The following is a 27,787-nucleotide window of genomic DNA, read 5'->3' on the forward strand; positions in this document are numbered from 1 at the left end:
CCCAAGCGCGAAGCTGGCTGGCTCTTGAGAGACGCTCCCTGCAAGCCTGGGCGGTGACCCTGCGGGGAGAGGGGCTGTCGTCATTTAGTGACGCTCCCTAAAGCCGCTGCACGGCCTTGGGGGCAACTGGGGACGGGTGGCGAGCGCGCGGGTCTTTTGCGACGGTGCCCGGAGGCGCTGGCCCCGCCCCTCCGCCCCTGTGCGACTGTCCGCCCCGTCCCCGTCGTTGCGCTTGCTCTGGGCCACGCGGCCCCGCCCGCTTCATGTGGCCCGTCCCGCGGCGGCCGTTGGCTGGGATCCGCGAGGCGGCGGCGGCGGCGGCCTGCGAGGCTCCGGAGATGGCGGCCGAGGCCCAGGCGGCGGCGCACAGGAGCGGCAGGAGCAGGCCCTGCCCTCGAGCGGCCGCCCGGCTGCAGCATGTGGGCCCGCCGGGGCTCCTGTGGCTGCCGCGCCGCTCGCTGTTCGCCGCGCTCTTCTTCTTCTCCCTCTCGTCCTCGCTGCTCTACTCCGTCTACGTGGCGCCCGGCATAGGTAGGAGGGGGCCTCCCGGGACCCAACCCCGACCCGGGCCGGCGCGCCTGAGGCCTCCGCACCTTCCCGTCCATTGCGCCCGGCCCGGGCCCCGCCCGCCGCCCCGCGGACCCCTTCCCCCCGCCCCGGCGCGGCTCCTGGCGCCGGCGGCAGCGCCCCGCCGCCCGCGCATCCCCCCCCCCCCCCCAGCGCCGGAGCCCCCTGCCCGCCCGAGCCGCGCTCCCGCGACGGGTCTCCAGTCCCCCGGTCCCCGTGTCCCGCCGACCCCTGGCCCGCCCGCGCTGCCCACTCCCCCGCAGCGTCGTGCTGCCTCTGGCCCCCGAGTCTGAGCCATTTCATACAGAAAAGTAAAAACTGTAAAGGTCTCATAATACCAAGGTGCTGGTAAGCAACAGAAATTCTCATACCTTGTGGGTAGGAATGCATATATTTTCCTCATAAAAGTCTTATGAATCTTTTATGAGATTTATTTCTATATATTTTTCTTATAAATGATATTTCAAAATCTTATATTATGTGTTGTTCTCTGTGAGAATGAAATTGATTTTTTGGTGATTGTTGTACTTATGTTTAGCAACTTACCTGAACTGCTATAATACAACTAATGACTTGTCTATAAATTCTTAGGATTTTCTTTATAGATAATTGTATCCCTAGTAGGTAATCCTAAGTTTGTTAGCTTTCTAATGCTTAGTCTTTTAAAAATTTTTATTTATCTTATTTTGCTGCTGGAACCTGTAGCACAATTTTGCTAGAAATAGAGATAGCAGGCATCTTTATGTTGTTATTTGTTGAAATTTTTAATCTGTCCTTTATCTGATTTAAAAAAACCAATTGTTGAGTGCTTTCCTGCATCATTTGAGATAAATACGTTTTGTTTTTCCCTAGAATTTTCAAATATCATGAATTACATGTTATTCTTTTTGTTGTAGTTTTCAATGCTGGGGATTGAAGGGCCTTGTACACGCTAGGCAATTGCTCTACCAGTGAACTACATTCCCAGCACTTATGCTGATTTTTAAATATAATATATTTGCATACTGAGAATGAACTCAACTTTGATATGTTTTTATACATTATTAAATTTTCTTTAGAAAGGATATACATTTATGCTTCTCACTGGGTTCATAATTGAGATTGGCTTATGTTCTTCCTTTCTCATGCTGTCCCTGTCATATTTTATATGCATTTTTAGATTTAATTATAATATACAGTGTGCAAGTCATTACAGCTTCACAAAGTGATCACATTTGTGTAACAAGAAAGAAGCAGAACTTTTCTAGGACACCAAGGCCCCTTCATGTTCTCTTCTAATCAGCACTGTTTCCCTGACAGTAACCAAAATCCTAATTTCTAACACTTTAGTTTTACCTTTTACTTTAATGTTATAAAAATGAAATCCTATATTTGAGGCCATTTTAAAAAATAAATGTTCCTTGTTTGAGGCCATTTTAAAGAATAAATGTTCCTTGAAAAGAATGTGTTTGTTAGATTCAGGATTCCTTATAGGTTCGTTGGATCAAATTTTTTTATTACATTGTTCTTACTAATGTCTAAAAATTATTTTTATCAATTATTATTTTATTAAATCTACTGTTTCATTTGCATATTATTACTTTCTTCTTGTAATTTTATATACAGATTTAGAATCACCATAGTTATTAACCCACAGCTAATTTTGAACTTCTTGTCCTAGGTTCATGCTTTGAATATCCTCAGAGCCTTGTTTAGAGATACACCTCTAGGAGAAAATATCATTCCGTATGTTGCCGATGGAGCTAAGGCTGCAATTCTGGGTTTTACCTCACCAGTCTGGGCAGTGAGTGCTTTTGCCATTTACTTTCATTGATTTAATTGTACCTCTGATTAAGTTTTAATAAACCTTTCACTGGATGATAAAAAAATATATATTGCATTTTATCAAGGAATTTCTCTAGGGAATAAATTCTTGGATCAGACTATATTTTGATTCTTGATGTTTTATGGCTTCATTTTATCTCTTTTGTTGGTTTATTAGACTTAAGTTATAGCTTACTGCACTTATTTTAGTGCAGTAAGCTATAACTTTAACTTATCACAGTCTACCCTTGAGTGATATTTTGCTGTGCCATTTTATCTCTTTTGTTGGTTTATTAGACTTAAAGTTATAGCTTACTGCACTTATTTTAGTGCAGTAAGCTATAACTTTAACTTATCACAGTCTACCCTTGAGTGATATTTTGCTGTGCCACTTAAAGTATAAGAACTTAATATTTTGCTTCCCTTTTCTTCTTCCTATCTTGATGCTGCTATTGTTATACATTTTACTTTTTTGTGTTGTAAGCCTACCCTAGGTTGTTATTACTTTTGTTTAAAGTCAGTTATCTTTTTTTTTAAATTTGCCATTTTAACCATTTAACTTGGCATAAGTGTATACAATATTCATCACATTACACATTTTCAGAACCTTTTTGTCATCCCCAACAAAAGATATTAAGTTTTGACTTCCTGTATTTTCTTATCCCCGGTAACCTCTGTAATACCTTTGGATTCTATGAATTTACCTGACCTAATATCTCTTATAAGTGGAATCATAACAATATTTATTAATGTATATTTGGCTTATTTCGTTTAATATAATGTCTTTAAGTTTCAACCAAGTTGTAACGTGTCAGAATTTTATTCCTTTTTAAGTCTGCATAACATTTCACTGTATGTGTGTACTTTATTTTCTTTATCTACTCATCTGTTGATAGATTGTTTCCACATTTTACTTATTATGGTAATTCAGCAGTGAGCATTAGCATACAAGTTATCTGAGTCCCTGCTTTCAGTTAATTTGGGTGTATTATAGGGTAATTCTATGTTTAACTTTTTGAGGAACCATCAAACTCTTCCATAGAGACAGTATCATTTTACGTTCATATCAGCAATGCACAAGAGTTCCAATTTGTTTAAGTCTTCACTTAGGATTTTCATTTTTTAAAATGATAGTTCTTCCTGATGGGTGTGAAGTGGTATCCCTTTATGATTTTGCTTTGCATTTCCCTACTGATTAGTAATATTGATCTAGAAGCAGACCAACTCTTTCTTAGTATCTTAATGTATCTCTTTTTGGATGTTGTAGATTCTGTATATCATATGTTGAGTGAGTGGTACCAATATATTCTATCAAAAGTTGAAAAATCAAGCACAAAACATTAAATAGAAGTCTAAATATTGAATCACTTTTTTTTCAATATAACACTGTCCAGAAACCATTTGACTTAGAACTCTGTAAAGACTGTGAGCAGTACCTAGTGTACTTCTTAGATTTAAGAAAGGAAACTTTCATGTGTCTTTTTTCATGATTCCTTGGAGAAACCCTTATTTTTTTCTCCTATGTCATTGTGTCTTCTAGAGTAAAGGACAATAACCTATGATTCATAGGCGCTTGACATGTGGCTTTACAAAAATGCTTGGCAAAGGGGATGGGAGGAGCAAAGAACCTAGGTCTTAAACCCACAGAGTGGTGGGGTGTGGTGGCGCCTGCCTGTGATCCCAGCAGCTTTGGAGATCTGAGGCAGGAGGATTATGAGTTCAAAGCCAGCCTCAGCAACAGTGAGGCATAAGCATCTCAGTGAGACCCTGTCTCTAAATAAAATGCAAAGTAGGGCTGGGGATGTGGCTCAAGTGGTTAAGTCCCCCTGAGTTCAATCCTTTGTAACTCCCCACCCACAACTCCCACAAACAAAACAAAATCCACAGAGTGGAGTATTTACTAGACAGGCAGGCTTTCCAATTAGTAGGCTGCACAAACCATTCCATACCAATATGATAAGCCTCTAATTGAGATTCAGTCTGTTGTAGTGGCTGCCAAAGGCACAGACTCCCAGTGTGAGGAACACTCCTCAAGGTTGCCAACATTTGCCTAGACAATTGGGCATCTTCTTGTAAGAGATGCAGACTTTTGGAATTCTGTCTAGGAGCATTGCATAACTGCCCTTGAAGGCACAGCGTTTACCTTTTACATTTATAGGAAGTAGAACAATACCCGTATACCATCAGTGTAATCAGAGATGTAGGAATGTGGCTTGATCATCAGGAAAATTAGAGATGGTAAAACTGATTGCCAACAATATTAATATTGTTTTCTTCAAGTCTAATCCAGATAATACAAGAAATATTTTCTGTGAAAGGGCTTTAGCAGTGTGAAATGTGGTGATTTTCCCAACTTTTTGCCAAAGCCAAAAGTGTCAGAAACAAATGATTCCTTTGTGGAAGTCCATTTGTGAGACCCAAAACAGTAATGCATATGCCTGAAAAATTTTTTAAAATAAAGGAAAACATAAGAGAAACCTTTAAAATGAGTTACCTGTTAAGCCACCACAGAGTTATCATGATTCTGATGCATATTTTTTATCCTGTGAGTTTTATGCATGAATACTATCAATATCCATATATATATCCACAAAAGCTTGTAATAATATAAATGCTTATGATAATTTCATTAACTGGAATCTTCCTTTTTTTTTTTAAAGAGAGAGTGAGAGAGGAGAGATAGAGAATTTTTTAATATTTATTTTTTTTTTTAGTTCTCGGCGGACACAACATCTTTGTTGGTATGTGGTGCTGAGGATCGAACCCGGGCCGCACGCATGCCAGGCGAGCGTGCTACCGCTAGAGCCACATCCCCAGCCCTGGAATCTTCCTTTTGAACACTGGTTTTATAGGAATATTTTGTTTCTATTTGCTGTTCTTGCTTTGTCAGACAAAGTATCATCATACCTGTGACAATCTATACTGTTGCCATAAATTTTTTTAACTTTATAACAACAGTTTCACAGACTCCAGGCATAGCATTGGCTGTGTTCAGTTCTGGTGATGATCTTCTTGCTTGTAGAGTCCTGAGCAAGCATGGGACTTCATGTGGGGTGGGAGGGAGCTCATGTTGCCATATGCTGATTGCTGTATTTCCTTTCTTATGAAAACCTAATGAAATTATAAGTCAACATAATCACCGGCTATGAAGAAACCTTCATTTTACAGTAACAGTTTACTATAGCATTATTTGTTGAAGTCATTTTAAAGGGTGTTTTTCCCCTAGTGCTTGTGAAATATGGTTTGATTTACAGATATTTGATTTGTGTGCATCCTCTCAGGAATATACTGTGCCTAAAGCTGGCGACATCTGTACTTTTGACTTAATTGTTTTTCGTGATAAGTTGGAGAGGCAAAAACCCAGGTAAAGTGAATTATTTGCAGTAAAGGGCCATTTTTCAGAGAGCATTCATGTATAGATTTAATGTGTTTTTACAGATTACTGGCTATTTGTATTGAGACCTTACAGGTCTTTCAATCTTTGCTACTTGGTTGGAATTTTTTAAATACAGAGAAAATGTACTATTGTAAACATTGTAGGCATTAGGCATACCTACAGTGTAGTAGATGACATATTAAGCACTGGAAATACTAATATAAATAATGTACCTGGCATCATTTATATTACATTGATTAATTTCAGTAAACTTTATTATACTTCATATTTTATATATAAATAAAATAAGGCTAAGAGACGTGAAATACCTTTGTCTAAGAATGTGCAACTATTATCTGTCTGACTTCAGAATCTGAAGTGTGGAAAGCAGTTTTGTGTGTGATAGGATTGCAGAAAAGGTCATTTTAGCTGATTTGTAGGGCTTGGGCCCTGTGTCCTCAGAAAGCAACTGGAGGTAAGGTTTTATTGAGTGGTACAAACCCAGAGCAGCAAGAATGAAAGAAAACAATAAATAAGGCAAGAAAGGAGGAAAGATGCTACCAAGTAGGCCCTAACCTTGCAAGTAAACTGAGCTGGTTGTCTTGTCACATGGTACATCTTCTACTACGTGAAACTACCACCTCTTAGAAGAGTCCCATTGCTTGTTTCTTGTTGGTCAGAGTTTACCCCTTGGGGCATTAACCCAACTTGAACAAGTGTTGGCATAAACACTTGAAATGCAACTGTGATTCCTTCTGCTATTGAAAAGCCTATTGAAAAATCCTTCACAAGGGGGTTTTATAGCAGGGAATGATGGGTTTTTTATTAATCTAGATAAATGGGGACTTGATTCTAAGGTGGCAAGAAGGAAGGAGGAAGACCAATCAGGAAGCTATTATAATAGTTCTGCCAAAAGGTGATGATGGCCTAGAATAGAGAAATGTTAGTAAAGATGGTAAGAAATGATTATGTTTGACGTACATTTTGTAGATGAAGTTAGTTTAGTCAAAATTTAAGTTACATAAAATGACTTATAGATACATATGCATAGATCCTTAGAGTTTTCTGGGCAGTTGTTCTTTTAAAATAGCATCTGATTCTCTTTATTATGTTTAGTGACTGTTGGACACCTGATTGCCTTTCCCTAGGCAACTCTCAGCCTTTCCAATAGAGCTTGCCAAGCAACCCAACTAGGGTCCTCCTATGACCCATCCTGAGGTTATATTTTCATCTAGAACAGTTTTATCTTGCTTCTCTCAAGTCAGTTCTGATTCACAGCATGCAGGGGATATCAGAGGAATATACAAAAAAGACACTTTCAGATCTTCCTGGCAGCACTGCCACGGTTACTTTGTGTCTTGTTGGCACCAATGACTCTGCCCTCTGGCAGTTGTGAAGTTGCTATGAAGGTTCCAGGCTTAGGGCTGTGTAGTCTTGAAATCCAGCTGTGCTCCACTCATCATGCTATGTGCCTTGGAATGGAGCTTCATTTACTCAGAGGAAGAGGTACATTTTTTCTAATTCACTTATAGATGCTGTATGGATTAGTGGAAACCCTTTCTTTACTTTTGACCTCTCATGGGAGAAGTATCTTACAGCTTTGGAAGACAGTTACCAAGAACTCAAGTATTGCTGGTCTTCTCCTTAGAAGCCCAGAAAATATGGCATGGTTTTTCTGGATTATAGGTGTAGGATTTCTTCAAAGTCACATGGCTTAGAACTCAAATCTCATTTAATTTTTTTCAAAAAATGTCTCTTTCTGCTCTAAACCTGTATCACATACCCTGGACAGAATATTAAAATGTTGTATCTTGACCCTATCCTTGACTGCCTACTAGGGGTGTATGGTGTGTCAGTGATCATGCTACATAGCAATTGCACAGGGTGGGCTCCCCTTTCATATTTTTTGAATATTTGTTAAGGGAGTTTATATGTTATGTAATTAAAAAATGAGTGTACATATGTGCTTGTACACACGCATACAACCTGGTGTAACCTAATTTTCTAATAAATTAGAGCTAATAAATTCTTCTATCTCTTATACAAGTCTATATATAGAAGCTTTCTTATGCCAAGAAAGAAAGAAAAAAATTATCTATTCAATGAATAGAAGAGAAATACTTTGGTAACAGTTGTCACTTTGCAGCTGACTACCAAGTCCCTGCCAACCATATGTTGGAGACTCAGTGAAGAAAGAGGTAGAGAGCAGGAAGTATTCTGGTTTTCCCTGATAAAAAGAATTGTTTATAGGTAGAATTACTTGACAGTTGTTCTAATCTCTGCATTTTCAACTTTACCACTAATTCTGTCTTTAATCTTTTTTTAACTTGCATACTCCTTCATTCATTTTTCCCCAAAGGAATTTGCTTTTATTGTATTATTGTTGCTATAGTTTGGATCTAAGAATTTCCCCAGAGGCCCATGTGTGAAAGGCTTGATCACCATCCTGTGGTACTATTGGGAAGTAATAGAACCTTTGGGAGGTGGGGCCTAGTGGGAGGAAGTTAGGTCATGGAGGCGTGCTCTCGAAAATCCTTTTGGGACCTACACCCCTCCTCTCTTTTCTTTTGCTTTCTGACTCCCATAAGGTAAACAGTTGTGCTCTACTACATGCTCCCTGCCATGATGTTTTGCCTTGCCACAGTCTCAAAAATAATGGGACCAACTGACCCTTTATAATAACTATTTAGTGGTCTGTTTTTTAACTTCTACAGTTTTAAAACAGTATACATATCAGCATAGGAAATCAGCTAATGTAACATGTAATGAATAAAGGGCAAAAATTAAATGATGTTTAAGCAGATGTAGAAAAAGCATTTGACAATAATCTAATTCCATTTCATGATTAAAAACACTCAATGAACTAGGAATGGAATTTTCTCAACCTGATCAAGAACAGCAGTGGAAAACATAGCATATACTTACTGGTGAAAAACTGAAAGCTCTCCCTTAAGATCAGTAAAAGGTCAAGGGTATACACTCTTGCCACTTATGTTCAGCATTACATTAGAACTCCTAACTAGGGCAATCAGGCCAAAATAAGATGTAATAAAGGAAGGTGTAACTGTTTTTATTTTCTGATGCCATGATCTTTTATGTAGAAAATCCTAAGGAACACACTCACATAAATTAGAGCTAATAAACAAGTTCAATGAGGTGGCTGAATACAAGATAAAAGTATCAAAATCATTTTTACTTGAGCAATGAATAGTTCAAACATTAATTCAAAAAGAATTTTTAAAAAAGAATAAAAGAAGAGAAGAAAATGTATGGCATATGTACACTGCTGAGGGCCATTGCCAAGTAGGAATGACGATTCAAAATCCTTGCCAGCGTACCCCATGTTACATGGACTTCCTTTGAAATCCGCTGTGACCTTGCATGTGTGTTTGAGAAAGGCGACCCTGCTCAAGGTGAACGAGGGTGGATCCAGGTTTGAGGAAGTATCCTGCAGGTTTGAGGAAGTATCCGGGCTTAAGATAATTTGGGTTTAAGGCATTCCCACTTTAAGACAATAGGGGTTTTAGGGAAGTTGGAGGTTGAAGATTATTGCTGCTGGGATTAGGGTGTTCCTGCTGCGTGTTCCCATTGAGATTCAAATTGGATTTGGAAAAAGCCTCTGTGGAGTAGGTGATTGGGGGCGGCGGGATATTGGATATTGGAGATTGGAGATTGGAGCAGAACGTGTTAGCTGGAGGCCGGTGTGAGTTCTGGAATAAAGAATTGCTATTTGAATCTACAAAGCTGTGTAGTGGCTCATGATTCAGTGCCAGCCGAGACACTGGCAGTACACAATGGAGTTCTACTCAGCCATCAAGAAGAATGAAATTATATCATTTGCTGATAAATGGATAGAACTAGAGATCAACATGCTAAGTGAATAAGCCAGACTCAGGGAGATGAGGGTCAAATCTTTTCTCTCCTGTGTGGAAGTGAAGAGAAATAAGGAATAATAAAAGGGAATCTGATGAAAACAGAAGGGAGAATAGTATAATAGAAGAAAGTCATTGAGGGGCAGGGTGGAGTGGAGGAAGACTAAATGGACTAAATTATGCTATGTGCTGCATGCATATATCACAGTGAGTCACAGTTTTATGTATAATTATAATGTACCTATTAAAAATTAAATAAATAAAGGTAATAAAATAAATAGAAGAAAGATCAGTAGAGAAAGGGGATTCAGGAAAGGAGGAAGGGAGGGAAAGGGGAAGTCTAGAGAATGAAATGGAGTAAATTACAATATATGCATGTATGTACATGTCACAAAGAATACCACTATTATGTATAACTATAATGCACTAATAAAAATATAAAGAAGAATAAAATACTTTAGAAATAAATTTAACAGAAGATGAGGCTGAGGTTGTGGCTCAGTGGTAGAGTGCTTGCCCAGCATGTGTGAGAAACTGGTTCTATTCTCAGCACCACATATAAACAAATAAATAAAGGCCCATCAATAACTAATAAAAATATTTTTTAAAAGGAAATTAATTTAACAGAAAAAGTTCAACCTTTCACACTGAAAATCTGAAAACATTATTCAGAGAAATGCAAGAGGACCAGATATCCCATGTTCATTATTGGAAGATGTTCTATCATTAAGATGATAATATTCCCCAAATTGATCTACAGATTCAACATAATTTCTGTTAAAATTCCATCTGAATATTTTTTTGGCATAAATTAATATTTTGGTCCTAATATATGTTGAAAAAAATACAAGGGTCCCATACTAGACAAAACAATCTTGAAAAAAAGTCAAAGGGCTCATAGGCCCCAATTTCAAAAATTACTACTAAGCAGTAGTAAATTTGATTATGGATTTGACATCAGGATAGACATATAAATCATGGAATAGGATTGATTGTCCAGAAATAAATCTCCACAAAAAATTTAAAAAATAGTGCTCAAAGATCAATGGAGAAAGAATAGTTCTTTCAACCAATAGTACTAGTACCATTAGATAGCTGTAATGCAAGGGAATGAATTTCACGTTTGAGGAACTAAAAATGGATCAAAAATCTAAATGTAAGAGCTATAAAAATTTTAGAAGAAAACTTGTGTAAGTTTTTGTACCTTGGAGTGGGTTAACAGTGTCTTAGATACAACACCTAAGGTACAAGCAACAGAAAATAACATAGGTAAATTAGACTTGATCAAAATTAAGAATATACAGAAAACTCTTAGAACTCAATAATAATAAAAAGACAACCCAATTAAAAAAATGGACAATTCATTTGAATATATTTCCCCCAAAAAGATATTCAGATGATCAATAAGTACATAAAAAGATGTTTAGCATCATTAGGGAAATGCAAATCATAGCCACAATGAGATACCATTTTGTACTCACTAAGATTAAAAAGATGGACAATAAAAGTATTGAGGAAGATGTGCAGAATCACAGAATTGGTGAAATTGAAGCCCTAATATATTGCTAATCAGAATATAAAATGGTACCACCATTTTGGCAGTTCCTACAAGCAGAGTTACTGTAATAATTTACCATACTACTTCTGGATGTATACCTAAGAGAAATGAAAACATGTTGATACAAAAATTTGTGCACAGATGTTTTCAGTAGCATTATCCATAATAGCCAAAAAATGGGAAACAAGCCAAATGTTCCATCAAATGCTGAACAGATTTAAAAAATGTGATATATCTCTATTATGGGATATTACCATAAAAAGGAAGAACATATCAAAAAATGTTAGAATATGGGTGAATCTTGAGGATATTGTGCTGAGTGAAAGAAGGCTTACATAAAAAGCCATCTGTTTCATGATCCTATGTATATGAAATGTCTGGAATAGGCAAATATTTAGAGACAGAAATAGATCAGTGCTTTCCTACTATGGGTGGAGGGAAAATGATGACTAATGTGTGCAGGGTTTCATTTTGGGGCTGTGAAAATATTGTTGATTTAGTGGTGATAGTCTCCCACTTTAGAAATATAGTAAAAACCACTGACTTGTATACTTCAAAATGGTGAATTTTACAGTATGTGTATTGTATCTCAAAGAAGGAAAAGTCATTTTTAAAATATTAAAACCAAGTATTGGGGGCTGGGGATGTGGCTCAAGCGGTAGTGCGCTCACCTAGCGTGTGTGCGACCCGGGTTCGATCCTCAGCAGCACCACATACCAACAAAGATGTTGTGTCCGCTGAGAACTAAGAAAAAATAAATAAATGTTAAAATTCTCTCTCTCTCTCTCTCTGTTCCTCCCCCCTCTCATTCTCTCTTAAAAAAAAATAAATAAAACCAAGTATCATCAATTGATTACTTTTGGAGGTTTGCTCTGCCCTGAATGGAAAATTGGTTAATACATGCAAATAATTCTGTATTGAGTGAACAGGGTAACCAAATAGATGATTAGGGAAAGTTTTTAAAATTTTTTCTGGGAATGTTAAGTAATTAATGCAGAAGTTCTGATAGAGTATCACCGTTTTGCTATATGTATCAGAATAGGTATTGATCATAATTGGCTACTAAATGGAGGAATTTTATAATGGATTTCTTGGTCTGTTTGAGCTGCTATAACAAAATGCCACAGAATGGGTGACTTATAAGCAGCAAAAATTTATTTCTCATAGTTCTGGAGGCTGGGAAATCCAAGATCGATGTGCCAGCAGATTCAGTGTCTCATGAGGGCCTGCTTTTTGGTTCATAGAAGGTGCCTTATCTTGTAAAAGGTTAAAAGGGGCAATGTATCTCTCTCTCTCTCTCTCTCTCTCTCTCTCTCTCTCTCTCTCTCTCTCGTCTCTTTAATATGAGCATTTAATATCCCATTTATAAGGGTAAAGATTTCATAACCTAATCATATCCTAAGTACCCCACCTCCCAAAGCCATCACTTTGAAGGTTAGGATTTCTACTTATGTATTTGGGGAAGGAGGCACAAACATTCAGCCTATGCAGGATGGATCAAGCTGATAGTATTGATACCCATTGGTTCATCTTTTTTTTTTTTTAATTTAGAGACATGGTCTTACTAAGCTGTTCAGGCCTCAGTAAGTTGCTGAGGCTGGCTTTGAACTTGTGGTCCCCCTGCCTCAGCCTTTGAACTTGTGGTCTCCCTGCCTTTCTGGGATTACAGGCGTGTGTCACTGCACCCGGCTCCATTTGTCCATATTAATATTACTAAAATGCATTATCTGTCTCCTGCCCTCAGTCTATTGATTAAAAAAAAAGAATTTTATTTCTGGGTTGTGCCTGTTTCACAAAGTGAAAAAAAACCCTATGGTTTTGTTTAAAGTGTGTATTCTCAACATCTCCAGATGTTTAACTTTAGTGCATCTGGCAGCCTTTGTCAGAGAGTTTGGTTTAGGGCAAAATGGAATTTGTGTTTCTATTGTGTTTTGTTTATTTTTTTGTTACTACTTGTGGTGCTGGGCAAGCACTCTATCACTGAGCCCTACTTTTAACCTTTCTTTTTGTGTTTTATCATTGTTATGATTTGAGGGAAGTAATGGTGTCCTAAATGTCCTTACCAAGCCTTCTGAGACTGGGTAAGATAATCAAGACCTGTGCTAGGCAGAGGTGATACTGATATTGACAGGATGGATCTATTTGTTACAGTTTGGGCATATTAGGCAGGGCATGTAGTAGGGACTCCATTAATGTTTGCTGACTATTGAATGGACCTAAGTAGATCTGTCCAAGATTAGGGTTTCATTGCAATTTTGGTATGAATTTTATTTGGACTCTATGGTCATTTTTCCACCACCCCTTTTCTTTAATTTGTTGCCAACATTTCAAAATAGTGAGATTTCACATAAAAATCATGTTTCTGGCTTCTGTTAAAAAAGCAGAAGATCTGGCAACATTAGGCTTGCATTCCTTCATGGCAGCTAGTCAGCTGAAGCTGAGCAGGGACTACATTAGACACAGTCCACTGCTGCCTCTGTTGCTCCCTGCTTCTACTGGGCGTTTGAGTTTGTGACCCTTATGCAATGGTTTCAGGAAGTGGTTTTCTAAATCTCAAGTTATTACTTTTTTAAAAAAAATCTTTGTTTATTAATTTATTTTTGTGTGGTGCTGAGGATCAAACCCAGTGCCTCACATGTGCGAGGCAAGGGCTCTACCACTGAGCTATGGCTTCAGCCTGCATTATTACTTTTAATGACTTTTCTGATTATATTGCTACTTAACATACCATATGATCACTTACCTAATTAGAAAATAAGCTCTATGATGGCAGCAATTTTGTGTCTTCTATTTCTAGATATTCTCTGTGGTGCTGGTATATTGCCTTGCACACCATAAGGAAGGCAGTACATACTTAAACCTCTCTACTCTGATTTGGCAAGGTGATTGAGGAAGACCAATAATGCTAGAATATTCAAGACATTGTCGTGAAATTCCAAAGTATCTTGATGCATTGGCTTGGAAAACATACTCTGTAGTGTCTTGGAGAAATGATCCAAGTTTATTAACATTATTCTTGCCTCTTGTTTTTATTAATCAGTTCTATCATATAATTTTAGGGTTAATATCCCTTGACTATATTATTGGCATTGTGAAGTTAATGGCATTTGGAATATTAAGTATTTTCTTGACTATTTATTACATGGATTCTTTGAAATTAAGTCTTACAAGTATTTTCTCACAGGTAGGTAAGTACAGAAAAATAAGTGAAAAGAGTTGAGGTCTAGAATAATCATTGTCAGGAAGGATATGAAAAATAGTTTTTTTTTCTTAAAGTACTGTTTGATGATTCAATTCAAGGACAAAATGAAATCAATTGATAATATTAGAATAGGAAAAAACTATATTGTGTTTGGAGTTAGGGCTTAATTTAAGAGTTCATTGAGTCAATTACTATTAAGTTTTTTTTTTTTTAAAGTTGTCTCATTTTGTGAAAAGAAACCATGTTTTCTTTAGTCCTACACTAGCCAATGGTATAATGATTGGAATACCTAGTTGACCATTATACATGTTGATTTCATGCCATAAATATTCCTTGACCCATATTGTGTGTTTATTTTTATAATAGGTGAGAAATTCATCCACTCTTCTCTTTAGTTCCTTGATCACAAGAATTTTTGGAGTTAAAAGGGGAAAGGACGAACTTTCCAAAACAAATAGGTAAGTAAGCTTCATCTAATGCTAACTTTTCTTTTTACACAAAATTGTCCTGGCCAAAAATAATTGTCAAAATTTTGCTTACTTTTACAGATTCATCTGTAGCATAAAACTATAAAAATGGTATAATGAATTAACCTGTGCTGCCAAATTCTAAATCCTTGGGCAAAAATATCAACTGATTACAAAGTTGACCTTTCAAATCAACAAATATAAAGCAAGGAAGCCAGGGCTGAAATATAGACTTGTTTCTCACTGCAGTAACTATTCTTTTTTCTTTGTGTCTTCTTCAAGTATTCCTGAAATGTCCTACATTCTTTTTTCCTGATGTGTTATCGAGTATTTACTATCTGTGCAGTATCTTTAATCATATAGGCAAAAGTTTAAAAGCTTGTGAAACTCTTATCAGAACACCTTCCAGACTACCTGTGCATTCATTACTCTCCTAAACGAAGGGAGAAAGTTGGAGATGTTGACTGTGTGAAATAAATAATGCATTTACTTTTTGGTCTTTAATTTACTCTGTTTTTTTCAGTAAGGCTTTTTAATGTCTGGAAGGAAATCTATGGAACCATTTTGGTTATTATTATTATTATTATTTAATATAATGCACAAGTTCTGTTTGTTCTTAAAGAGAAGCTTTGGATAGTTCTTCAGCATTTGAGGATTTAATAGTAGTGTAGTTGGCTTGCAGTTGTTAACACTAGATGTCACTGTCGCTGCATGTTTAATTACTCCCTTAAACTTTTAGAATCCAATTTGACATACAAGTCATTGTCTTAAGGACCTAAACATGAATTCAAGCCCAGCTTCTCTCTTCCCTAAACAAGTTACTATGCTTTTGTTTCAAATTTAGATTTTAAACTGGTATTTATTAAAATATGTCTTCTTGTGATGAAATTAAGTTTTAAGAACTAAAAGATATGATGAAATAATTTTTTGATATGCTTGTGGTAATTCTAGTGAAACCTGCTGTGGTGGTTCTGAAAATTGCTGCGTATCAGCCTGTAAAATTCACCAAATATTTCAAAGAAAGGTAACTGGCTCTAAGTTTGAATCCCCTGAGTAAATGCAGGAATACTAAGAGATTTTTTTTCTCCCCTGAGTTGTATTTTTAAAATAAATATTACTACTTTAGTAGCATGATTATAATTTTTACTTTATAGCCTGTTATTTTTTTTAAAATATTTTTAGTTGTAGATGGACACAATACCTTTATTTATTTATTTTTAGGTGGTGCTGAGGATTGAACTCAGTGTCTTACGCATGGTAGGCAACTGCTCTACCACCAAGCCATGACACCAGCCCCTTTAGCTCATTCTTAAAGTAATTTTTCCTATCATTAACTGAAAATTACTAGTATTTGTTTCTTTTTAACTTTGTCTAATTTGTTAATAATTCTACAGTGTGCTTAAGTTTAAAATAGTTGTATCTTTTTATGAGACCATGATGATGTTCAGTAGTATGAATAAAATATGATATTAAGTAACAATTAAAGTTAATGTTAAAATTGCTCTTCTTGAATGTGTATATAAATTTTACTGTGCACCAGAGAAAAATGATCATTAATTTCATTTAGGTTGCAACTGAAAGAGGATAGAAGAATAAAAGGGCGATGAGATCACACAGTTTTACCCTTTTAGCTAAAGTCACACTGATGGAAATTCATTTCTTTTGAATAGAGAAGATTACAAAATTAATAACTTTCCTAGAAGAAGGGAAATGGAATATTTGTATAATTATTTTGACTAATGGTGGAAAGTGAAATGAAGGAATTAGGAAGTTGATATTTTACTTAAGTGTGGTGAACATTTTTTAGTAAGAGCCTGTATTTCAATAATCAGAAGACTGGCATGTGTTATCTCCTATACAGGCTTCTCTTTTCTATTTAACTCTTGAATTATCAGTTTCTTGGCAGGTCTTCTTAGAAGTTCTGCAAAACATTTAGTTTATTAAATTTGCAATTGTTTGTGATTATTCTACTTTTGTAGTTTATTTAATTTTGTCACTTTTTGTTGAAATATTTATATACCCATTTTCTACATATTAATTCCCCGAAGGATAGGACCGTTTCCATCTATTCTTTGTATATATAAAGGGCACTTTAAGAATGCTACTTACAATGTCTTGTTGGGTGATTACTCAGTCATCAAATAACTAACCTCAGCTGATGACACCTCACAGCCAGTTAAATTTGCTTTCACAACCACAGGTTGTTCTGCATGCAGTCTTGCAAATGTGTGCTCTTGGTCAGAAAGGAACTGAACATAAAAAGAACATCTGCTTTTTTTCCATCTAGTGTGAAAAGAATGTCTACCTTGGAGTAAATAAACTTGGTTTCTAGGCATTTTGCTGCCACTGGAGATGACCTTAGTAGAGTCCCTTATTCACTTCATACTTCAGTTTCTCAATCTATATGACAGGAGTAGTAAGATCTAGATTTTATCTTCATGGGGTTTTTAAGAGTCTACAACAAACTATTACAACTTTATTATTAATTTTTTTAAAATTGAAGTCCTAAACAATTAGAGATATGGTTTGCTGTTTCTGTCTGTTGCCTTGCTGTTAGACTGTGCCTTTTGAGGACAGCACCAGGGTCAGAATCCTGTGTATCTGGTACCTTGTATACTGTCTGGTGTGTAGGAAGCATATAGAAATACTTGCTTAGTAGAAAAAGTAAATTTTATTACTGGGGATGGGGGGGATAAAATGTTTGTTTTCTACTCCTGCCTTTGTTCTCATAAAGCCACAATAACCAACGAGGTTATCCTCTCTGTGCCTTGAGTTTCTTCTTGCTCAAATAAGAGGTTGGGCCAAGCCTGAGGTGTCTTCCCTCTAAAATATGAAGCTGAGACTTTATATAATGTTACTAGAATTGCATGTTTGATAAAGTGCCAATGCCTTAGACAGTACCTGACACATAGTAGGGACCAGAAGTTTTCATTTAATATGTGGAGAAAGGACCAGGGGTCTGCCTCTCTGTATGAGTGTGTGGAATGCACTTAAGATTGAGCTTTTGAGCCCATTGGTCTGATCTAGATGTGTTCTTTGGATTATGAACAGTGAGAAAATACAAGTTTTACAGTCATGTTATTACACTGTAATTTTCTAACACTCCTTTCCTTTCTGTTTGTTGTCATTTAACTGACTTAGTCTGACAGAATGAATAATGGATTCCATGTAAAATCGGAACATGCATAGCCCTGTTTTCTGGGGAAGGTGCTGTGCTTTCTGCTTTTCTATAGTAGCTGCCATCTGTATGTGAATGGACCGTCCTTGATAGCTGCTCATTCTTTGTAGGGTAGCAGCTAAACCAATTGCATCTTTAACTCTGGGGCCCTTGTGTGTCTTAACCTTCAACTATGTTAGTTGCAGCTAAGTGGCAAGTGCCAATATATAGTAGTCTGAGAAGCTTTATTTTTGACTTTGTGGAGTGTCTGCTTTGCCAAAACTTCATACAGGTGCTCAGTGTGCAGAGTTAAATAGTATTGCTTTTACATTTTCCTTTTGCTTAAACTCAACCTGTGAGCCAATAAGAACTTAATGATGAATAAGTACTTACCTTGAATTCAGTTTAAACATGAGGGCTCCAAAACTTGGGCTTTTGAGCTTACAGTTCAGCTGGGGAGAAATAAACTGTTACTTGTGAATCAGATGAAAATAGAAGATATCATATACTAATCACCTGTGCAATGTGATTTGGGTAATGAATGCCTTGGACATCTGTAAATGGAAAAAATAGAGTGCTGTATTTTTTGGGAAATAGTATTTCTTATAAGGCTTTGGGGATGAGTAGATTTAAGGTCATGAAATAGACTGAAAAAGAGAAATGAATAAATAATTTTGTTTACTGTGTTAAGTGCAATTTCTATTCTGTATTATTAAGAAGAGCTCATATTCAAATTAAGAGCTTAGTACAGTTTACTATAATTTAAGAAGAAAATGGGTTTGTAAAAGCATCACTAGATCCAAATAAAATAATTTCCAATGACTGTATTGGGAGATGTTAGATTTATTTTATTTTCTTGGACATAAATGACAGAATTATTAGAATTATTTTTCTTAGTGGCATAGGTCTGGAGGAACCCTTCAAGGGGCATCTAACTCAGCCCAACTTCTTGCTTATCGGCAGATTTTGAAGCCATTTCCAGACTGACTGGCTTCTTTCCTGTTCTTCGTGTTTTCTAGGAAAAGAGATTCCACAAGTTTCTGTGGTTACCCACTCCATTGTTTAGGAAAGAATTGGTTTTTCAAAACTAAAATTGAGAGCTTTAGGGCAATTGAGTTTTTTATATTTTAGAGAATGTAATTATTAGAATTCAGAATAGCTTATTTGCTTTGAACCACATAGAAGCTTGTAGTAAACACTTACCTATTTGGCCAAACTGAAAATTGGAATTTTCTTTCACTGGGTCTGGGATAATATTAACATCCTCAGACCCAAAGAATTCTCATTTTCCCCATTGAATAACGTTCATTATGTTTTCAATCTGCTGGGTACTAGCATGCAGAGATGAATCAGAAATATTCTGTGCCTAAGGGGAACTGACAGCCCAGTGAAAAATATGGCAGCTATCTGTTGCATTGGATTCTGTTCAACTTGAGGGAAGGGAGAAGTTTTGTAAGGCAGATGGCATGTCTTTTAGTGTCTTTTGCCTATTCCATGGTTGGCTTGTGCCAGGCCATTTTTATGTGTCTAATTTAACTTTCACGAGATCCCTGCAAGGTGAACAATATCATCATCACCTTACAGTGGCGTAAAACCACAGGGAGTGAATTTTAGTTATTTGCCTGCTGTCGTATAGCCAGAAAGTGGCAGGACTGGAACACAAATTATTTTCATGTACAGGGCACTTATTTATCAATACATAGAGCCTGTCATGAGTAGTATATTACTTTTTTGGTGTATGTCTTTAGATTTTACATTGCCCTAACTGTGGGAGACAAGCCACTTCATTCGTTCATTCAAAGTCTGAATGTGGACCAATAATCACACATTTTTAATATGGTATGTTGATTTCAGTGGGGGTGGGGCGCAGGGGAGAAGTTTGCTTGAGTTGACTCTAAGACCCTTTCTGTGGGTGTTGGAAGTCAATATGAATTATGTAGTTTTTTTCGTTCGTGGATTTTATGTTTTTGGTGGGGAAGTTATTAGAGCAGTTTATTGCAAGTAAGACAAAGGCAAGAGAAAATACAGTATACCCAATAGAGGGGCAGGCAGGTAGGCTATGGATGAGAATGCCCATAAGTATTCTTTTTTTGAGTGAGCCTCACTGTTTTCATGTATATAAGAGATGAGGCAAGAGTAGGCCTTAAAGTTTCTAACATTATGCTGTTAAACCAGAAAGGTAAAAATCATACTTTTCTGGTTGGCAAGTAGGGAATGAATTAAATTAGCCCAGGAGGTTATCAGTTTTACTAATAAGAAATTTACCTTTTTCATAGTTAACTCTGTAAAACTCAATTGTTTGGTGCTATCGAGAGGGGATTTGGGGTTTACAAAAATTCTTGGCTGTGGTTCAATTTCTTTTAGACTTAATGTTTTACAGAATCTTTGGTTACATTTTTCACATCTTTAATTAAAATGACATAAATGATAACAATTATTATTTGTCTTTATTTTCTAAAGGACCTAAAATGTCACCCAATCCCATTTTCATTTAACAGATAAGAAAATTAAGGTGCAGAAAATTAAGTGATTTGCTCAAGATCACAAAGCTAGCATTAATATAATTTAATGGTTATTTTTAGCTTATAGCATGACTAGAACATTTGAAAAAAATATTTAGAAATGAAGTTTCTATTAGCAACAATAATATTCATTTGAATTTAAATGATTCTAATGTGGAATATGAGGTTCATTCTCCCAAAGAGGCACTTTACTTGTCAGAGGATTTTAAATAATAATGATTTAAAGTTAAGAGCCCCATGATTTGATATAGTCTGGAGGTGTCATTCATGCATTTACCACAAATCTTTGTAGAACATTCAATCTGTTGCTTTAGCCAGGGTAGATAAATGAGTATTTTTGGAGACTGAGAAGTACAGTACAAGTCTTGTGTAACCTTGTTGAGATGGTCTAGTCAGAATTAAGTCTGTACTGACATTTTTGTTTACTGGAGAGTTTCATGTTTCAACGTTTTGTTCATTCATAGGTTCATGGATTATAGGTAGGAAGACCACAAATGAAATTTGTAGCCAAAAAGAAGTTCTTGAAAAGAAATATGTTCATGAACTTAAAGTGGGAATTACTCATTGTATGCTTAAATATTGACTTTTGCATGGACCAAGTAATCTTTGTTCCTTAGGACTGCTTCAGGCCATTGCCCTCTCTAATAACTGAGGCATTGTTGCTCTCGTTTGAGCTTGTTCTATGGAATCTTGGCAATGCATGCATCCTCTTTCTGCATGTAAAAGCATGAGTAAATATTTTTTCTTAGCTTTGATATTTTTGTAGCTTATATTTTATATGAGCCAGACTAATATAATGTAATACCAGGATTACATAATTTAAGACGTCAGGGTTGCTTCCAGGGCTATGCGATAAAGTATTCATTTATCAGGAAGTTTACAAGCTGTATTTGTTGCTCATTCACTACCTGTAGAGAAACACCACAGAGCTGTTTTCCAAATGAGAAAATGGAGTCAAAGAACTTAAGGCCAGAGGGAATGGTTTCCTTAGAACTTAAGATAACATTTATAATTTGTTCAGAATTCAGTCCTAGTAACTATTGATTTTAGTAACATATAGTTTTGAAATTCCAAAAATTTCCAACTATTGTTGTTACACACAAAACTATTTTTGATAAAAATATGATCAATAAAATTTTTTATGTGTGTCTAATTTAACCTTCACGAGATCCTTGCAAGGTGAGTAATATCATCATCACCTCACAATGGAGTAAAACGACAGGGAGTGAATTTTAGTTATTTGCCTGCTGTCATATAGCTGGAAAGTGGCAGGACTGGAACACAAATTATTTTCATGTACAAAGCATTTATTCACCAGTACACAGAGCCTGTCATGAGCAGTATATTACTTTTTTGGTGTTTGTCTTTACCGTTATTAGAAGAAGATACTTTCCATTTTCCTAAAGTCATGACATGGGGAAAGTAGCACCGCCAGTCTGGATGATGAACTGGTCAGCAGGCTGAGGACCTAATCTGTCAGACTGTGGTATGTGTACTTATGTGTTTGCTTGTAAGTGGGGAAGGAGGGGAGGCAAGTAGTGAAGGGGGAATAGAGTAGTAAACACCTTTGAAATATAATAGACTTTAGGATTCACTAGAAGTACTGAGTTCTGTACCTTGGGCTAGATGTCCTAGTAAAAAATTAAGTAGCTATAGGTGGACACAATATCTTTATTTTATATTTGTGTGGTTAAAAAAATTAAGTAGCATACTCTTGTCATTGTCATTTTTCATCCCTCAAATAATAGCTCCATTTTTTAATATTTAAATGTAAGTTTGAAATAGTTCAGACTTAATAGTAGTTAGAATGCTTTTGGATACAACTAATAAAAAACCCAAATCAGAATTTAAACAGGGAAAAGTTATTACATATGTAACCAGGATGTTTTAAGGGGGATTTATTTCTTTCAGGTTGAAGCATGTGTTTTCTCTGTGTTTCTACTGTGCCATCCTAGACGTGAAGGCATGGACCCAGGGGGCTTTCTGGATGGTTACAAGATGGCTGCTATTATGTAGATGTTGGAGCCATCCTCCAGATGTTAGAGTTGAAACACAATATTTAGAAGCCTTGTGTTTCTTATTTCTTTTTGAAAACAATGACACTTCCTCCTGTGTGTGTTTTTATGTCCCCACCTCCACATCCTACAGGTTTTTATTCACATATTATTGACCAAAGTTAATTTTTAACATGTCCCAACTTAACCCGGGTGGGGGAAATAGATCTGCCATAATTAGCTTAGACAAATCAGGGTTCTTCAGTTGGGCCTGGAATATATGTTAGCTCTTCCTGAAGCACATGACTAGTCTGAGAATGGTAAATTCTAAAAGTCAAGTTCCATTAAAAGGAAGGACAAGGTCGGGGAAAGAGTGTGAATTAAGCAATGTGTGTTACTACATTGATGTCTGATGTTCAAGGTCATCTCAAAAGCATTGAAAATGTTTTCATTAGGAACAGTGATTTAAATATAGGAAGATAATAAATATATTTTAGCCTAATATGAAAATTTATTTTCTTTACATATTTCCTACATGTAGTTGTAAAGAAATATGAAATAGTACAAGGGTCTAGATATACGGTTCTGTATAATTCATTCTTTTTAATTTTTTTTATTCTTTTTATATGACAGTAGAGTGTATTTTAACACTATACATACATGGTGTATAGCTTATTCTAATTAGGATCCCATTCTTGTGGTTGTACATGATGTGGAATTATACTGGTCATGTATTCGCATATGAACATAGGAAAGTTATGTTCAGTTCATTGTACTGTCTTTCTTATTCTTCTCTCCACTCCCTTCTCTTCATTCTCCTTTATCTAATCCAATTGAACTTCTATTCTTCTCCTCTCCACTTTCCTTCACTGTGTGTTAGCATCCACGTATTAGAGATAACATTCAACCATTGGTTTTTTGGGGGACTGGCTTATTTCCCTTAGCACAACATTCTTCAGTTCCAACCATTTACCAGCCAATGCCATAATTTCACTCTTCTTTATGGATTACTAACATTCCATTTTGTATATATACCACATTTTCTTTATCCATTCATCTGTGGAAAGGTACCTAGGTTGGTTCCATAGCTTAGCTATTTTGAATTGAGCGGATATAAACACTGATGTGGCTATAATTCATTCTTGTAAATAGCTTGCATTTAAAAAATTTTCATGTAATTCCTTAGTCCATTTCATGTTGCTATAACAGAACACGTGATGCTAGGTAGTGCATAAAGAAAAGAGATTTATTTGGCTCATGATTCTGGTGGTGGAAGGTGGTCCAAACAGCATGGTGCTAGTATTCTGGAAAAGTTCCCTCCCCCACACCCATGGCTATCACAACATGGTCAGGAAGTAGAAAGGAAACCAATGGACTGCGTAGAAGGGCCAATTGCATGGTGTGGCTTTGCTTTCCAATAGCCCAGTTTATCAAGAACTAATTCAGTCCCATGAGGTTTGACCTATTCCAAGACATCATGAATCCATTCATGAGGGTATAAGTAACCCTGTAACCTAGTTACCTTTCATGAGGCCCTATCCCTTAAAAGTTTGACTACTCCAACATCATTTTATTGGATACCAATCTTCCAGCATATGTCCTTTTGAGGGATAAACCATATCCAAAACCATAGCACCCAGGAACAAAGTATATGTATGTCTTCACACATGAACCAAGTTTTGTAAAACATTAAAATAGAGATTCTGAATCCAAGCTTGAAAATGCTCTTTGACATTATGAATTATCTTCCTGGTTCACAGCTAATCTCTAATAAGCTAACAGTGTTAACATGTTTGTTATCACAAACTCTGGTTTACTTTTGGAATTTGACCCATATATTGGTTTTCTTATCATAAGGCCAAATAGTGTGAAGTCAAATGATCTTTCTAAATTTATGGGAATTGGCATTTAATTATTTTTGTTTCTGTGTCAAAAATCCCTGTTCTATTTCAATTGAATGTGGTATTTTGATGTGACTTTTTTGGCCTCTGAACTCAAATTAGGCCAATTGTTCTGAATAATCTCTCTTTCTTTTTCTGCCAAGTTTCTTTCTTTTCTGTCCTCTGAACTCTAACTGCTTTGTTCTCTACAAACTGCCTCTATAGAATTGGAACATGAGGCTGTCTGGGTCAGGGCAAACCAGTTGGGCTTGACAGAAGTTAGGGTTAGATTAGCTTCATTTGACAAGGATCAGTACGTCTGATCCAGTTGCTAAATCTTGGAAGACTAGAATTTTCCATTCTATAAGCACAATTCCATGACATCTTGCCTTTCTTTTGCTCTTAAGACATCTTCATCTTAGTTGTATCTATTTCTACAACCTCTCAAATCTGAATAATTGTCTTAGATCCATCTAATGGTCAGCTACATACCCCTGTCCCATAGTTCACTTGATCCCCTCTGTCACCCCTTTAATCAAAGCTTTCCTATTCCTGTGGTTCCATTTCTGTGTAACTGGTGTCCAGGTTAGGCATTCTGACATTTTTTTTCTTCATCATTCATTCAGCAAGTATATGAGGTAGGTTCAAGCACTGAGGGGATGAGGGGATGACACACATTTATAAAATAGGATGCAAATCTCTGAAGAACAATGGAAGAGGAGAGGCAAGACTTGGACTCAACTGTAAAGTTACCTATAAAGCAAGGTGGGAAGCTGAAGGTAACTGTGGACTTTGCTCTCCCTCATGGGAAGAGCCTCACTCCCGCTGCACTGTGCAGACGTGGCTGTAGCAGAGCTCTTGCTAATGTCTTTTAAACACACTTTCTCCCTGTGTCTCTTCCAGTTCTTCCATTAATGTGGGAAAATCTTCCCTCACCTTTTGTTTATATTGCTGCTAGAAAATATGGTCAACGCAGAGCAATATTGGTGCTCTGCCTCCCCTACCTGCATTTGGAAATGGAATTATGTGTATTAAAAATACTGTGCCACTGACTTCTAAGGGTCACAAGTGCCTAGTTTCCCCCAGAAACCCAGCACAGGTCATCTCCAACTCCTTAATGCTTTAATTGAGAACTTTCCCTGAAGCTTCTATATTTCAGAGAAAAGAAGTTCTTTTAGTGGTGTTCTCCTTGTTTGCTTTCCAATATTTCAATGAACTAGTTTTCAATTATTTGTCATTATAAAAGTATATTGTTCCAGTGGTGAAGTAAATAACTTCTGTTGGGTACCTGCAATGCCACCATTTATAATATCATGTATTTCATTTGCCATATGACTATAAGTTGTGGCCTTCCACCAAGGAACATACTGTCCCTAAATACTTGATTGTGTATATCCTTCCTGTTTTCAGCCCTGGCTGCATTTAAAATTGTGCCCTCATGCATTGCCAAACTGGTTGGCTTGTCCATGAAAATTGAATCCCGTGGAATCCCTGGCATTTTCTGTGGACGTTTCTTCCTGCTCCCATTAAATAGAATTTTTAATGGTTTTTTAGGGCCTTCTGTATAATAACCCTCTTTTCTTTCTTTCTTTCTTCCTTTCTTTCTTTTTTTTTTTTTTTGGTAGTCCTAAGGACTACACCTGGGCTTCATGCCTGCTAGGCAAGTGCTCTACCACTTAGCTGTATCCCCAGCCTTCTTTATTTTTTATTTTGAGATAAGGTCTTGTTAAGTTGCCAAGGCTGGGATCCTCCTGCCTCAGCCTTCCAAGTAGCTGGGATTACAGTCATGTATAGTGACACCTGGAGTAATGTCACTCTTCATAGAATTATTTTAAAAAATCACAGTAGCAGAAGGAATCATGTTTCTCAATTTACCTTAGTCTGGAATGACTTTGAGCACCTAGCCTGATATCTATCAATAAATATGTATTAACTATCAACTGTATACAGGGCTTAGTACTAGGTGACACCAAAAAAGATCTAAGAACAGCCTATTCTCACGGAACATATAGTGCGCTTACAATGAAATAAACTAAAACACAATCAAGGAACAGGTCAGTCTTATTGTGAAGTGACAGCAATGATAAAGAAGAAGAGAGAGGAATCAAATATTATACCATTGTTCTGGTATAATCCAAGAGGCGAGCATCTGAGGATTCTTCCCGTTTTTCTCTATGGTATATGTGATATAGCTCATGTGGTAGGAAGTGCTTAGAGGTAGGCCAGTTCTTTAAGGAGATTTCTCAGAGGGACTCCCTGATTTCTAGTGGATTTCTAGTGTGTATTCTTTATAATCAGAGGTACTCTGTAATTGGCAATATCTTATTCTCTATGGGGAACAATAAATGATATGTCAGAGTATTTTCTCTTCTCCTTGTTCTGTATTTTTTGATCCGTTTACTTAGAAAAATCTTGAATCTTCAGAGACCTGGGTGCATTTGTGAATTAAAAGAAAACACTGGTACATTTTCAGTAGGTCTTTGGACTCCCAAATCTTTTCCTACACTCTTTCTTTTCCAACAGTCAGCCTTGTTTTTTGGTCCTTCAGGTACTTCCTGGTTTCAGTGCCATGGCTGAGTTTTCTTTCCTTATAGTCAAAAGGTTTGCTTTCCAACTAGCATCTCTCCTCTTTGTGGCCAGTGTGTCGATTTGACATGGGGTAGTTAAGTATGGGCAGAACCTTGGTGGGGGGAAGATGACGCTGTGGTTTCCAGGACTTCACTCCTACTCTTCTGTTTCACTCTTCTTCTCTCTTTGTATGTTGAAAGTAATATGTGCTTATTAAGAAAAATATGAAAAAGTTACACAGTTTTATTGTCTTCACCTAGGCTATTGCATTGCAGTTGTCATTTTGCTGTGTTTTCTGGACCTTTTTTTAATTCATGAGTATTTAGTTTTTATAAAATGTATTTGTAGTTATTCTACACACACCCTTCTTTTTTCACTGGTAGGAATCACTTTTCATTTTTGTTTGATAATTTGTAATCCTCCTAGTTTAAAAAAAATTAACAGACTGCTGTGTATCTTTGTTTATAAAGTGTTTTAATGTGTAAGCCTCTTTCTGCAAGTAGAGTCTCCTGTGTGTGATTTCTAGGTCACAGGACACAACTTGTTGTTGCATTCTATACTGTTAGGTTTTACATATTGTCATATTTCTTTTCTTTTCTTTCTTCCTTTTTTTTCAGAGTTCTTTATTTTATAATTTATTTATTTTTTATGTGGTGCCGAGGATCAAACCCAAGGCCTCACTTGTGCTAGGCAAGGGCTCTGCCACTGAGCCACACCCCAACCCACAAGTTGTCATATTTCTTTTTTTTTTCTTAAGAGAGAGAGAGAGAGAGAGGAGAGAGAGGGAGGGGAGAGAGAGAGAGAATTTTTAAAAAATTTTT

The 27,787-nt window shown here is 36.6% G+C and overlaps 1 protein-coding gene across 2 annotated transcripts in view; it reads left to right on the forward strand.

Annotated features, from left to right (window-relative positions):
- The first annotated feature begins 432 nt into the window (after window positions 1–432).
- Window positions 433–27,787, forward strand: part of LOC144374913 (tRNA (32-2'-O)-methyltransferase regulator THADA-like) — a 74,442-nt gene continuing 47,087 nt past the window's right edge. For both annotated transcript variants that reach the window (XM_078037651.1, XM_078037650.1), the window contains exons 1-3: window positions 433–531; window positions 2,228–2,350; window positions 14,745–14,836. The gene's annotated coding sequence lies outside the window, so the exon portion shown is untranslated. The remainder of the gene's footprint in view (window positions 532–2,227; window positions 2,351–14,744; window positions 14,837–27,787) is intronic.

Source organism: Ictidomys tridecemlineatus, unplaced genomic scaffold (genome assembly GCF_052094955.1).
Source record: "Ictidomys tridecemlineatus isolate mIctTri1 unplaced genomic scaffold, mIctTri1.hap1 Scaffold_95, whole genome shotgun sequence".
Taxonomy (NCBI): domain Eukaryota; kingdom Metazoa; phylum Chordata; class Mammalia; order Rodentia; family Sciuridae; genus Ictidomys; species Ictidomys tridecemlineatus.